Source organism: Mytilus trossulus, chromosome 7, assembly GCF_036588685.1.
Source record: "Mytilus trossulus isolate FHL-02 chromosome 7, PNRI_Mtr1.1.1.hap1, whole genome shotgun sequence".
Taxonomy (NCBI): Eukaryota; Metazoa; Mollusca; class Bivalvia; order Mytilida; family Mytilidae; genus Mytilus; species Mytilus trossulus.
Genome location: NC_086379.1, coordinates 2316350 through 2329594, shown reverse-complemented (window position 1 = coordinate 2329594; position 13245 = coordinate 2316350). Strand labels below are relative to the sequence as shown.

The window sequence follows — 13245 nt, the reverse complement described above, 5'->3', positions numbered from 1 at the left end:
TTACAAATTTTCTTTGTACTTTTGAAACATAAACCTAAAATTGATCATTACATATTGAAATGAAATTTTGTTCAAATGCAGAGCTTAGTTCGTGAAAGTTGAAGTTGCAATTTGAAAATTGAACAACCCCTTTAGTATTTGTAACGTCTTTAAGCATTTCTGGTGTGGTCCGTTGACGTTTCGTCGGTGGTGTGGCTAACACACTCGTATTTTCAGTAGTTGGTTCATCACTAGAATTTTCCTCGAAAAAGGATACTTCTGCAGTTGTGGTGGCATCTCGAGGAGGATTAAGCACATTTGAAACCTTTTTCTGTTTGTTTCATTTGAAGTTTTGTAGGTTTCGGACAGCATTTGATCTGTGCCCCGTTCTACCCATTATCTTCCTGTTCCTCAATCCCTGCTTGGTATAGTTGAGTCGCACATGTACGCTTGCCTGAATGATTTGAAAAGTTGCCCTGAATACCACCTTTCTGACAAATTTCCTTCATGAAAAGGTCCAATTTGTTAATGTCAACAGCCTGCTTTCCATATCTAATAGTTTGCTCAGAATTTCCCTCGAGTGGTTACGGTCAAAGATGCCATCATTACCGAGCGCCTCTAAATATTTCTGAAAATGTGTAGCAATGCATCGAGGACCTACAATGGTAATAGAAAAGTTAATGAAGTTTGCAGATAGATGATTTAAATATAAAACAAGATGAAAATATCTCGTCCATTAAATATTTGACTTTATATTCACGGCAAATTATTAAAAATTAAACTAAAATATAATATACACAAATACACAATATTCTTAGGAATATTACTTGCTTATAGTTACATATTAAATAATAAAGCAACATGAAATTAACAAATAAAACTTATCATGCACAGAACATGTGAAAACTGGATACAATCTATTTAATCCTGTTTTGTAATGGGTTGAAAATCACATTTAACAGTATATTTAACATACTGTTAAAAGTACTGACAATGCAATCAAATATGGCTATTCAGCTGACTATATATGCGGTTTGGGTTTTGCTCATTGTTGAAGATGGAACGGGGACCTACAGTTGCTAACTTCTATATACAAGTTATTTGGTCTGTGGTGGAGTTTTCTCATTGGCAATTATACAGCATATTCTTACTTATATAAATGTATAACATAAAGAACCATTTAGAAATTACAAATAAATGTCTTACCTTCTTCGGAGTAATGTTTGATATCCTTGTTATCCAGACTAAGATGGGATAAACCTCCTTTGAAAGTTTTTGTACTCCTCCCTATGAAGCGCACATACTTTCCAGTTTGGTCGGTCCCAATTTCAAATTGGGAACAGTCTAGATTACGGTGTTCATCTCGTCCTCGCAAACCAAAACGTTTGCATGCATAGAAAAAAAGCAGTATGCTGGAGCGATACAGAATTCGTCATTCCAAAAACCCCCTTTTGCCACAAATTTTCTTCATCTTGTAGACTGAGAGGAATAGCTCTTTTAACTTTTGTTCCGAACCCTTTTGATAACAATTCTTTCGTCCGAGAATCAAGGACGCGTCTGAAAGTAACAAATCTCAAGTCTTTTTCGTCAAGAAAGTTCTTATCATTCACGTTCATGTCCTTGCAATAGCGCAATAATCCACATATTATGCTATAGAGTGACTTGGGGGGATATTCCTCGCCTTTCTTATTACGCACTTCAATCACGAAACGTTGTAGCCAGTGGTTCATTTCGGCAGCTTCTAGCATATGTATGTGAGCAATACTATCGCCATGTTTAGATCTTGCGATTCTCCATTCATTAAAAACACCAATAGACCACTTTGTATTCTTTTTCGTGTTCGCGTTTGTTTGAGACGATATCAGCTTTTCTATATCCTCATCTGAAACTGGTGCAATGAAACGCACCGGTTCGACATCCTCATCTAAAACGGGTGCGGTAAAACGCACCGGTTCGACATCCTCATCTTTTAAGTCGGTTAGCAAGAAATCTCCTAGCTCAAATGTTCCCAAGTGGTAGTAATACACAGCCTGTGATACACTCATGTTATAAAATGGTTCCATATTTGAATGAATTTGCGACAGTCTAATATTCTCCTCTATTGATTCCGACGCATTGGCTAACGACATGTCTTCCTCGACTTCTTGAAGAACCTGCAAAATAGTAAAAATCGTTTCAAGAGAATGAAATAATCATATTTCCCAAAAAAAGGTCCAATCTGGGGCATATAAATGACATCACATCACAGTAAAAATTTACCGATTCACGATTAGAAGCACATGCATTTTGAACATTAACTTCCCTTTTTGGGGCCCCAAGGTAAAAACAAATATTTTCGCTTGGGGATCTTGTAGATAGTAGAAAAAGGCATGGTATCGACTGATTATTAATTTTTAGGACTTGGTATCAGTTTGATATTGTAGTAAATTGTACATATGGAAAAATAAAAACATTTTTTTTTAACATTTTGGCAAAAAAAGGGGGTCGTGCCTCAATATGACAATGATTAGCGTAAATCATTTTATTTCAGTTTAAAAAATAATACACACCTGAGAGAGAACCAAATCATTCGTATGTACATTTTCAATTTCAAGCCAATCTGGTAGAGAATCTAAGGGTAGAGAGAATGCGTCTGCCATCATCGCTTCCTTCAGAATCATGCGCTTTGATAGATTTTCGCGCCAAACGTGATCCTTTTTTTTTGCACGGACTGTGATGGGCGTGTCATTCATGTCACAAATCATTTATAGCAACGCCTTCCTCGTTAGCCAAATAAACTTCTCACGCTACGCGTTCGAAAGTTTATTTCTCTAACTCGGAATACTATGCTATAAATATAACACAAGTTACAAAAAACATAATAGTATATGATAAATGTTTTAAAAAAGTGAAGCTGATATTAATAACATATATATCAATATATATATATACAACTCGTCTAAACATCAACCCAACAATGTTAGATCTGTAAATTTGCTTTCGCAATTTTTTGGTTCTTCCCTCGCCGGGATTCGAACCCATGCTACTGTGATATCGTGACACCAAATCGCCTGCACTGCAGCCGTCCCGCTAGACCACACGACCACCTGGGCTCTCAAAAAAAGAGCTTTCGGTGGCCATATGTTACCTTTCCACGTCAGTTTTAATCTAGCGGCGTACTACAGTACATGATATATAAGGCATGAAGATGTTATTGTTACAGATCAGCTAAATTATCTATAGTAAAGGATCCTACAAATTAATGTAAGATACAGTCACAGAAAATAATTATATTCATAAGTACGTCTGAGTCAGTGACAACCCTACAACAGATGTATCCATCGGATCGCCATCAATGATGGTGATACATGGCTGTGTACATAATGTATATACAACTCGTCTAAACATCAACCCAACAATGTTAGATCTGTAAATTTGCTTTCGCAATTTTTTGGTTCTTCCCTCGCCGGGATTCGAACCCATGCTACTGTGATATCGTGACACCAAATCGCCTGCACTGCAGCCGTCCCGCTAGACCACACGACCACCTGGGCTCTCAAAAAAAGAGCTTTCGGTGGCCATATGTTACCTTTCCACGTCAGTTTTAATCTAGCGGCGTACTACAGTACATGATATATAAGGCATGAAGATGTTATTGTTACAGATCAGCTAAATTATCTATAGTAAAGGATCCTACAAATTAATGTAAGATACAGTCACAGAAAATAATTATATTCATAAGTACGTCTGAGTCAGTGACAACCCTACAACAGATGTATCCATCGGATCGCCATCAATGATGGTGATACATGGCTGTGTACATAATGTATATACAACTCGTCTAAACATCAACCCAACAATGTTAGATCTGTAAATTTGCTTTCGCAATTTTTTGGTTCTTCCCTCGCCGGGATTCGAACCCATGCTACTGTGATATCGTGACACCAAATCGCCTGCACTGCAGCCGTCCCGCTAGACCACACGACCACCTGGGCTCTCAAAAAAAAGAGCTTTCGGTGGCCATATGTTACCTTTCCACGTCAGTTTTAATCTAGCGGCGTACTACAGTACATGATATATAAGGCATGAAGATGTTATTGTTACAGATCAGCTAAATTATCTATAGTAAAGGATCCTACAAATTAATGTAAGATACAGTCACAGAAAATAATTATATTCATAAGTACGTCTGAGTCAGTGACGAAAGCTCTTTTTTTGAGAGCCCAGGTGGTCGTGTGGTCTAGCGGGACGGCTGCAGTGCAGGCGATTTGGTGTCACGATATCACAGTAGCATGGGTTCGAATCCCGGCGAGGGAAGAACCAAAAAATTGCGAAAGCAAATTTACAGATCTAACATTGTTGGGTTGATGTTTAGACGAGTTGTATATACATTATGTACACAGCCATGTATCACCATCATTGATGGCGATCCGATGGATACATCTGTTGTAGGGTTGTCACTGACTCAGACGTACTTATGAATATAATTATTTTCTGTGACTGTATCTTACATTAATTTGTAGGATCCTTTACTATAGATAATTTAGCTGATCTGTAACAATAACATCTTCATGCCTTATATATCATGTACTGTAGTACGCCGCTAGATTAAAACTGACGTGGAAAGGTAACATATGGCCACCGAAAGCTCTTTTTTTGAGAGCCCAGGTGGTCGTGTGGTCTAGCGGGACGGCTGCAGTGCAGGCGATTTGGTGTCACGATATCACAGTAGCATGGGTTCGAATCCCGGCGAGGGAAGAACCAAAAAATTGCGAAAGCAAATTTACAGATCTAACATTGTTGGGTTGATGTTTAGACGAGTTGTATATACATTATGTACACAGCCATGTATCACCATCATTGATGGCGATCCGATGGATACATCTGTTGTAGGGTTGTCACTGACTCAGACGTACTTATGAATATAATTATTTTCTGTGACTGTATCTTACATTAATTTGTAGGATCCTTTACTATAGATAATTTAGCTGATCTGTAACAATAACATCTTCATGCCTTATATATCATGTACTGTAGTACGCCGCTAGATTAAAACTGACGTGGAAAGGTAACATATGGCCACCGAAAGCTCTTTTTTTGAGAGCCCAGGTGGTCGTGTGGTCTAGCGGGACGGCTGCAGTGCAGGCGATTTGGTGTCACGATATCACAGTAGCATGGGTTCGAATCCCGACGAGGGAAGAACCAAAAAATTGCGAAAGCAAATTTACAGATCTAACATTGTTGGGTTGATGTTTAGACGAGTTGTATATACATTATGTACACAGCCATGTATCACCATCATTGATGGCGATCCGATGGATACATCTGTTGTAGGGTTGTCACTGACTCAGACGTACTTATCAATATATATATATATATATAATAATTGACGAATGTGGACCTTATTTTCGCAATTCCATAGATTGCTTTATATAGTCTACAACACTAGACAAAATATCCTTATTGGGATCTAGAATAGTTTTAAGTTTAGAGTTTGAGTCAAGATGGTTAAAATTGGATAATGGGTTTTAATTGCATTTATAAGGGAATGTCTTACATTACTGTTAATTTTGGCAATGGAGGAAAAAGTTTTGCTCATCATCTAAAATTTTTCAAACTTTGCACAGTCTGTGTTCTCTTTAAAAAAATTTATAACGTCCTAATTCAATTTCCAAATTATGATCACTTACACGTAATTTTGTTAAAAGTTGACGACTATTAAAATTGTTTAGATTGTGCAAGAAGTCCTCAAATTTAATTTCATTTTTAAGTTTACTATAAAGATAGAGTTTTGAACTGTTGTCAATATTTGAAAGTTTTTCAAGAGTGATGTTATTATACTTTTCCTTCACAATCTGTTTTTTTTTAAAATTTGAGTATTTTTTATTAGTTTAAAAGGTTTATCAAAATCAACATATATTCTTCTTCATCAATATTAAATTCTTTAAAAATATGCTTGGCAAAAGTGTACCAAGTATATATTCCATCTTTAGTCATACATGTAGATTTATTTACTGCAAAAGCTTCTTTAACAAGAGTATACTATAAAGATAGAATTTTGAACTGTTGTCAATATTTGAAAGTTTTTCAAGAGTGATGTTATTATACTTTTCCTTCACAATCTGTTTTAAAAAAAATTTTGAGTATTTTTTATTAGTTTAAAAGGTTTATCAAAATCAACATATATTCTTCTTCATCAATATTAAATTCTTTAAAAATATGCTTGGCAAAAGTGTACCAAGTATATATTCCATCTTTAGTCATACATGTAGATTTATTTACTGCAAAAGCTTCTTTAACAAGAGGGTTATTTTCATGTCAGTTAATTCTACAAAAATATAATAAAACTTGAGTTTAATAAAGGAGTCAAGCGGAAATCGTCCCAACTCAGACTTTGCAGCTACATGTATATTACATGCGGTTTTTTTAATTCCAAGAACAGTTTTACAAAATTTATGATGCACTTTTTCAAAGTTGATTCTATCTGTCAATGATAATTAAGTATCACAGTTACTTCCATGCAAAGTGGCTCTATTTATGGCTTAAAAGTTGAGTAATAATCTTTCATAAACCAGATCTCACTATTATATAAAATTATGGGTTTAATTAAGGAATCAAATAATTTACATGATAAATCAACAGAGACATGATGAAAATTAGACATATATTTTTTTATGAAAATAATGCTTTTAAGTGCTTTCTTGGATAGCTCATGTGTAGATCTATTAAATTTTCCTTTATTATCAATAATGTTCCCAAGAAAGTTATACTCTTTAACTTCAGTTAACTGATTTTGTTTATAAAAAATTTTTGACTCAAAAGTATTTCTAAAATGAAAAATCATAATTTTGTTTTTATTTGTATTTACAGTCAGCTGCCATTTGTAGCAATATTTTTCCAGTTTATTCAAAGCAGATTGTAAACCGTTTTGTGATTCTGATAATATTAAAAGATTATCTGCAAAACTAAGACTACTTATTGGTGTTTTATCTAAATACACAGGATCACATGTCCCATCAAAAATTGAATGGAGATCATTAATAAAACAATTAAACAATGTGGGGCTCAAACTGTCCCCTTGTTTGACCCCTTTATTTATTTTAAAAAATTCAGATAATATAGAGGTGGTGGTAATGTGTATTAACGTGTGTAATATTGAAGTCGATGATTGGATTATATTCTACACTGAAAAGTGGGTCGCCTGATATAGGCGGAAATGTACGGACTGAAAGACTTATTTGTTTGGCATTGGGACCCACACTATTACATATGGATCATTTTATGTAAGACAGTCAGTTTTATTGATTTGCAGAGTTAACCAAAGTACCCAGAAAAAACACAGAACTCAGAGACAGGAAACTGACAAATTAACCATATAAAATGTATGATGCACGTGAAAATTGAACAGTAATTGTGGGACTGCCCATTGAAGAGGAATCTGGATCCGTTCCGTGTTCGCTCTGATTCTCGTTCGCCCTAGGACCTGTTCGCCCTACTTCTTGTTTGCCCTAGGACAGTTCACGCATATTTTTCATAGCATATATTTTATTATAGGATACATTTGTAAAGTTCTAAGACAGACTAAGTTATTGCTTGTTGGAAATTTCGCCGACTATTTATCTTGTTTTGCTGTATATTTACTATCATTTAATTTATCTGTAAGTAATGTAATCACTCTGATTTCATTTAATATCATATAAATTGTTTTTAATGTATATAATTACCTTACACGTTTGTGTGCTTTGCGAGTTTTAATCCCCTTCATAAACTTGTCTTACTGTATTGAGACTTTAAATTAATTGAAAAAGTATTGAGAAATTAAGGTGTGCTGTGACTTATTGTGTTCTGTATTTGCTTACATTTATAAATTAATTCAGAGAGAAAAGACACTTTCCTCTTCCATATATATATCAAATTTGTCAAAACAAACTTGAGATAAAAGAAGCCAAGCTGTGAAAATACAGTTCCTTTTAATGTCTTTAATACAATCTTATATTCATTGTTTAAACTCCTACCAAGCTGACCTCTTTATTTTATTTTTTATTAATAATGCATCATTAGCAATTAATACAGCAATAAAGTGATTTCAAAGACATAATAAATATACCTTAACATTATTCTAAATTGCAAACGAACCTAGGGCGAAGGAACCCACCACGAACGGACCTAGGGCGAACATGTTCCTAGAGCATATGGACCTGTATTCATTGAACAGAGACCTGATGTCACATCTTGAAGATGTGGTCACAGTTTGGTATTAAAATAATCATATTTTAAATGGCTCAACCACTATGGTTCCTTGTACAAATAGACAATGATTTAAAACTTTGATTGTTTGCTTTGGTTTTATAAACATCACTTTCTACACCATATGGGCAATTTCATGGCAGTCAGTTTTTTTGACAGACTAAACCGTAGTACTAAAAGGAAAGCGCCAACCTGTGGGAGGAAACTGACTAACCTTATCACATATGACATGAAAATAGAACCTTAATTTGCAACTGTCCAACTAGGGCTCAAACCAACACCTAGAAGTACATGTAAGGTGTGACAAACTACCATAATATAAACACGCCTACTGCCCCTGAGTTTTCAGGATAAAGGATCTGTACCAAATCAGGATAGCAAAATATTAAAAAATTGGGAGGTTGGCACAAATAGACATGATGGAGAGTTGTCTCATTGGCACTCACACCACATCTTCCTATATCTATGGTGTTTATACTGATATTATCCCAGTGCAATGTTTTTCAGGGCTAGGTTTAAAACGTACATGTATGATAAATTCAAAATGGAAATATATGCAGCAGGACAGACAATTGTTGCAGATTTACAGGTTTATAGTAGTTTTGTAACAGTAGATGTTAGCCTGGTACAAAACATTCATATTTTGAAGACTAGCATCTGGTGTCATTTGAAGTACTTAGACAAAAAAATTATAAAAGAATAAAAGGATAACAATGTGCATTTGTCATGTTTGTTTTAATTAAAACACATATATTCCTTCCATGAATTGCATATACATTTATTTAATTTATTACAAATCTTTGTCAGTCAAATGTATGTTTATAGGGTATATATACAGTTATGTACAATGTAATTTCTGGGCTTCTGTTTATACTTTAAAATACTGTGTGATATGCTCCTTCCTTAAAGGGGTTGTCAGTGTATGACCTGATGCCCATAGTTCCATATAGCCACTTGTTTGTTTTTACCAATAACGATGAGGAATTTTTTAGCATTTATTTAATTATTGTTCATGTGTATACATATGACCTTATGTCCTGAATCCCCTATAGCCACTTGTTTGTTTTTACCAATAACCATGAGGAATTGTCTAACATTTATTACTGTTAACGGTTGTGAGTCGGTGTATGACCTTATGCCAAGAGTCCCATATACAATGTAGCCACTTGTTTGTTTTTACCAATAACCACGAGGAATTGTCTAACCCTTATTACTGTTAATGTTTGTGAGTCAGTGTATGACCTTATGCCCAGAGTCCCATATAGCCACTTGTTTGATTTTACTAATAACCATGAGGAATTGTCTAACATTTATAACTGTTAACGGTTGTGAGTCAGTGTATGACCTTATGCCCAGAGTCCCATATAGCCACTTGTTTGTTTTTACTAATAACCATGAGGAATTGTCTAACCCTTATTACTGTTAATGTTTGTGAGTCAGTGTATGACTTTATGCCCAGAGTCCCATATAGCCACTTGTTTGTTTTTACTAATAACCATGAGGAATTGTCTAACCCTTATTACTGTTAATGTTTGTGAGTCAGTGTATGACCTGACGCCCAGAGTCCCATATAGCCACTTGTTTGATTTTACTAATAACAATGAGGAATTGTTTAGCATTTATTACTGTTAATGTTTGTGAGTCAGTGTTTGACCTTATGCCCAGAGTCCCATATTACCACTTGTTTGATTTTACTAATAACAATGAGGAATTGTTTAGCATTTATTACTGTTAATGTTTGTGAGTCAGTGTATGACCTTATGCCCAGAGTCCCAAAGAACCACTTGTTTGTTTTTACCAATATAAACCATGAGGAATTGTTTTAATAGCGTTTATTACTGTTAATGTTTGTAAGTCAGTGTATGACCTAATTGACCTTATGCCCAGAGTCCCATATAACCACTTGTTTGATTTTACCAATAAAGATGAGGAATTGTTTAGCATTTATTACTGTTAATGTTTGTGAGTCAGTGTATGACCTTATGCCCAGAGTCACATATAGCCACTTGTTTGTTTTTACCAATAACCTTGAGGAATTGTTTAGCATTTATTACTGTTAATGATTGTGAGTCAGTGTATGACCTTATGCCCAGAATCCCATATAGCCACTTGTTTGATTTTACCAATAAAGATGAGGAATTGTTTAGCATTTATTACTGTTAATGTTTGTGAGTCAGTGTTTGACCTTATGCCCAGAGTCACATATAGCCACTTGTTTGTTTTTACCAATATGTCATGGTGTGTTATTTGGCTTACATTTGTGTTAGTGTTATTTTGGATAAAAAAATATGTTTTATTTTAAGAAAGAAAATTTTATGTTTGTATTTAGTAAAATTTTAATTAATGTGTTTATTTAATTTTACCTCTGCTGTGGCATTAGTACTCAAAATGTCACAGTTTGCTCAAAGCACTTTATTTTGAAATATTAATTGTAATTAGCATATATGTCACTTTGAAAGTTTAAGATTTTATCAAAACATTATAGGATTAGGCTTTAATTAATGTCTATTTTTGCTAATGAGAGTATTATTAACGTGTCGGGACAAGTTGAGTTATTTCAGATTTTAGTATAAATATTGTTGGGAAATTTTGTAAAAGCAGTCGGTAGATATATATTATTGACCTTTTTTTTCTTAGTTTTTTCATTTCTAAATATCGGCTTTTTAATAGTTGTAACAGAGCTGGAGGGTATCATTTATCAGTTCATGATTTCTAAATATAAGAAACATAACCCCGTTGAATCTGACAATATACACTAAAACTTCTACAAAAGTTTTTATTGTTAAAGTAGTACACTAAATCAAGTACTACCAAGATAGCACTCTCTGGTATACATCTATACTATACATAACTGCAAACATGAACACTTACAATTTATTACACACAAATATGTTACAACAATACATTATAGATTCTAATTATACATACACAGTAATATATATATATATATTTTTCTTCTCAGAGAACGTAGACTTCTAAGTTTAAGAAACTTTTATAAGTGAGGGTGCTATCTTTAAGTCAAATTCAATATACAGAGAATCACAATTTACCAAGGATGTACGAGCCGCGGTATAATTGTATTAATGTGTATACAATGTACGGGAATATGTCAGACCCCTTCTACGATTTGCATATTTGTAAAAGTCAGATATGTCTATCCAAAAGTATATGATACTTACAGTTTTCATGTTTAAAAAAACAAACACACCTACCTACCTACCAAATCATTTAATATTTATATACAAAGAAGGCTAAGTTACAAATAACGGAATAACAAGCTCACATAAATTTTTCTTCGTAATATAAATTAACCAATAGATCATCAAGATAATTAAAATACACACTATAGCTCAGATTTAAATCACAAGATTAATTAAATTTAAGGAAAAAAAACTCACAAAATTTCTATAATATGAATATAACTAATATAGGCTAACACCTAAATAATGATAAATTTAAAACATTTACTTGAAATGTTTTTTATATAAGGTAATCTGGCGCAATACCCGCAAGGGTAGTCGCCATTAAATTTTATTTAGTAGTAGTAGTAAAAGCAGTCAGTGTTTCGGAAGCGTAACCTCACACTACTCATGTCATTATACTGGACCTATAAGACTGTTCATTGTGTAATCATACGTTTTTTGATTGAGTTAAGTCTGCCAATTGATATTTTATCGTATGTTTTTATATGTTGTGATGTTATGCTATTGTTTCAGAAAAAGGGAGAAGGTTTGGGCCCATTAAAACGTTTAATCCCGCTGCAAATGTTTGCACCTGTCCTAAGTCAGGAATCTGAGTACAGTAGTTGTCGTTTGTTTATGTAATATATTCGTGTTCCTCGTTTCTTGTTTTGTTTATATAGATTAGACCGTTGGTTTTCCCGTTTGAATGGTTTTACACTAGTAATTTTGGGGCCCTTTATAGCTTGTTGTTCGGTGTGAGCCAAGGCTCCGTGTTGAAGGCCGTACTTTAACCTATAATGGTTTAATTTTTAAATTGTTATTTGGATGGAGAGTTGTCTCATTGGCACTCACACCACATCTTCCTATATCTATTAACCAGTCTACCAGTTGACTGTGTAGTGTGAGACAAAATTTATCTCTGACTCATAATTTAACTTTGGAAATACTTTTGAGAAACTTTTATTTTTGAGACTTTTATATTTTGAATTGAGATTAAGTACATTTTATGATTTAGTAATTTTGGCATTTATTTTATATTTTACATTTTAAGGAGAAATAGTTTTACTTTGGATTTGTTATTTTAATTGATACTTTGTACTTTAATTAGATTATTATTATTTGGCATTGTTGATTGATCGAGTTGTCATCATTCGTTTAAATTGTTACAGTAATTAAATTATGAAAACTTTCCTTGCGTTTTAGCTATGCCTATCAGAACATTAAGTCTAGCGATAGACTGACCCCCTGTCCCTTGGTTCCAGCACATACGAGTTAGCTCCCCTTATCTAACAGTGCTCTGGAGTGGACCTTGGTGACAGATATAAACCATGAGAAATTGTCTAACATTTATTACTGTTAATGTTTATGAGTCAGTGTTTGACCTTATGCCCAGAATCCCATATAGCCACTTGTTTGATTTTACCAATAAAGATGAGGAATTGTTTAGCATTTATTACTGTTCATGTTTGTGAGTCAGTGTATGACCTTTTGCTCAGAGTCCCATATACAATGTAGCCACTTGTTTGTTTTTACCAATAACCATGAGGAATTGTCTAACATTTATTACTGTTAATGTTTGTAAGTCAGTGTATTACCTTATGCCCAGAATCCCATATAGCCACTTGTTTGTTTTTACCAATAACTATGAGGAAATGTTTAGCATTTCTTACTGTTCATGTTTGTGAGTCAGTTTATGACCTTATGCCCAGAGTCCCATATAGCCACTTGTTTGTTTTACCAATAAAAATGAGGAATTGTTTAGCATTTATTACTGTTAATGTTTGTGAGTCAGTGTATGACCTTATGCCCAGAGTCACATATAGCCACTTGTTTGTTTTTACCAATAACCATGACAGGG

At 33.9% G+C, this 13245-nt stretch overlaps 1 pseudogene; it reads right to left on the bottom strand.

Annotated features, from left to right (window-relative positions):
* Nucleotides 1–319: 319 nt before the first annotated feature.
* Nucleotides 320–2618, bottom strand: LOC134726095 (uncharacterized; annotated as a pseudogene).
* Between the last annotated feature and the right edge of the window lie 10627 nt (nucleotides 2619–13245).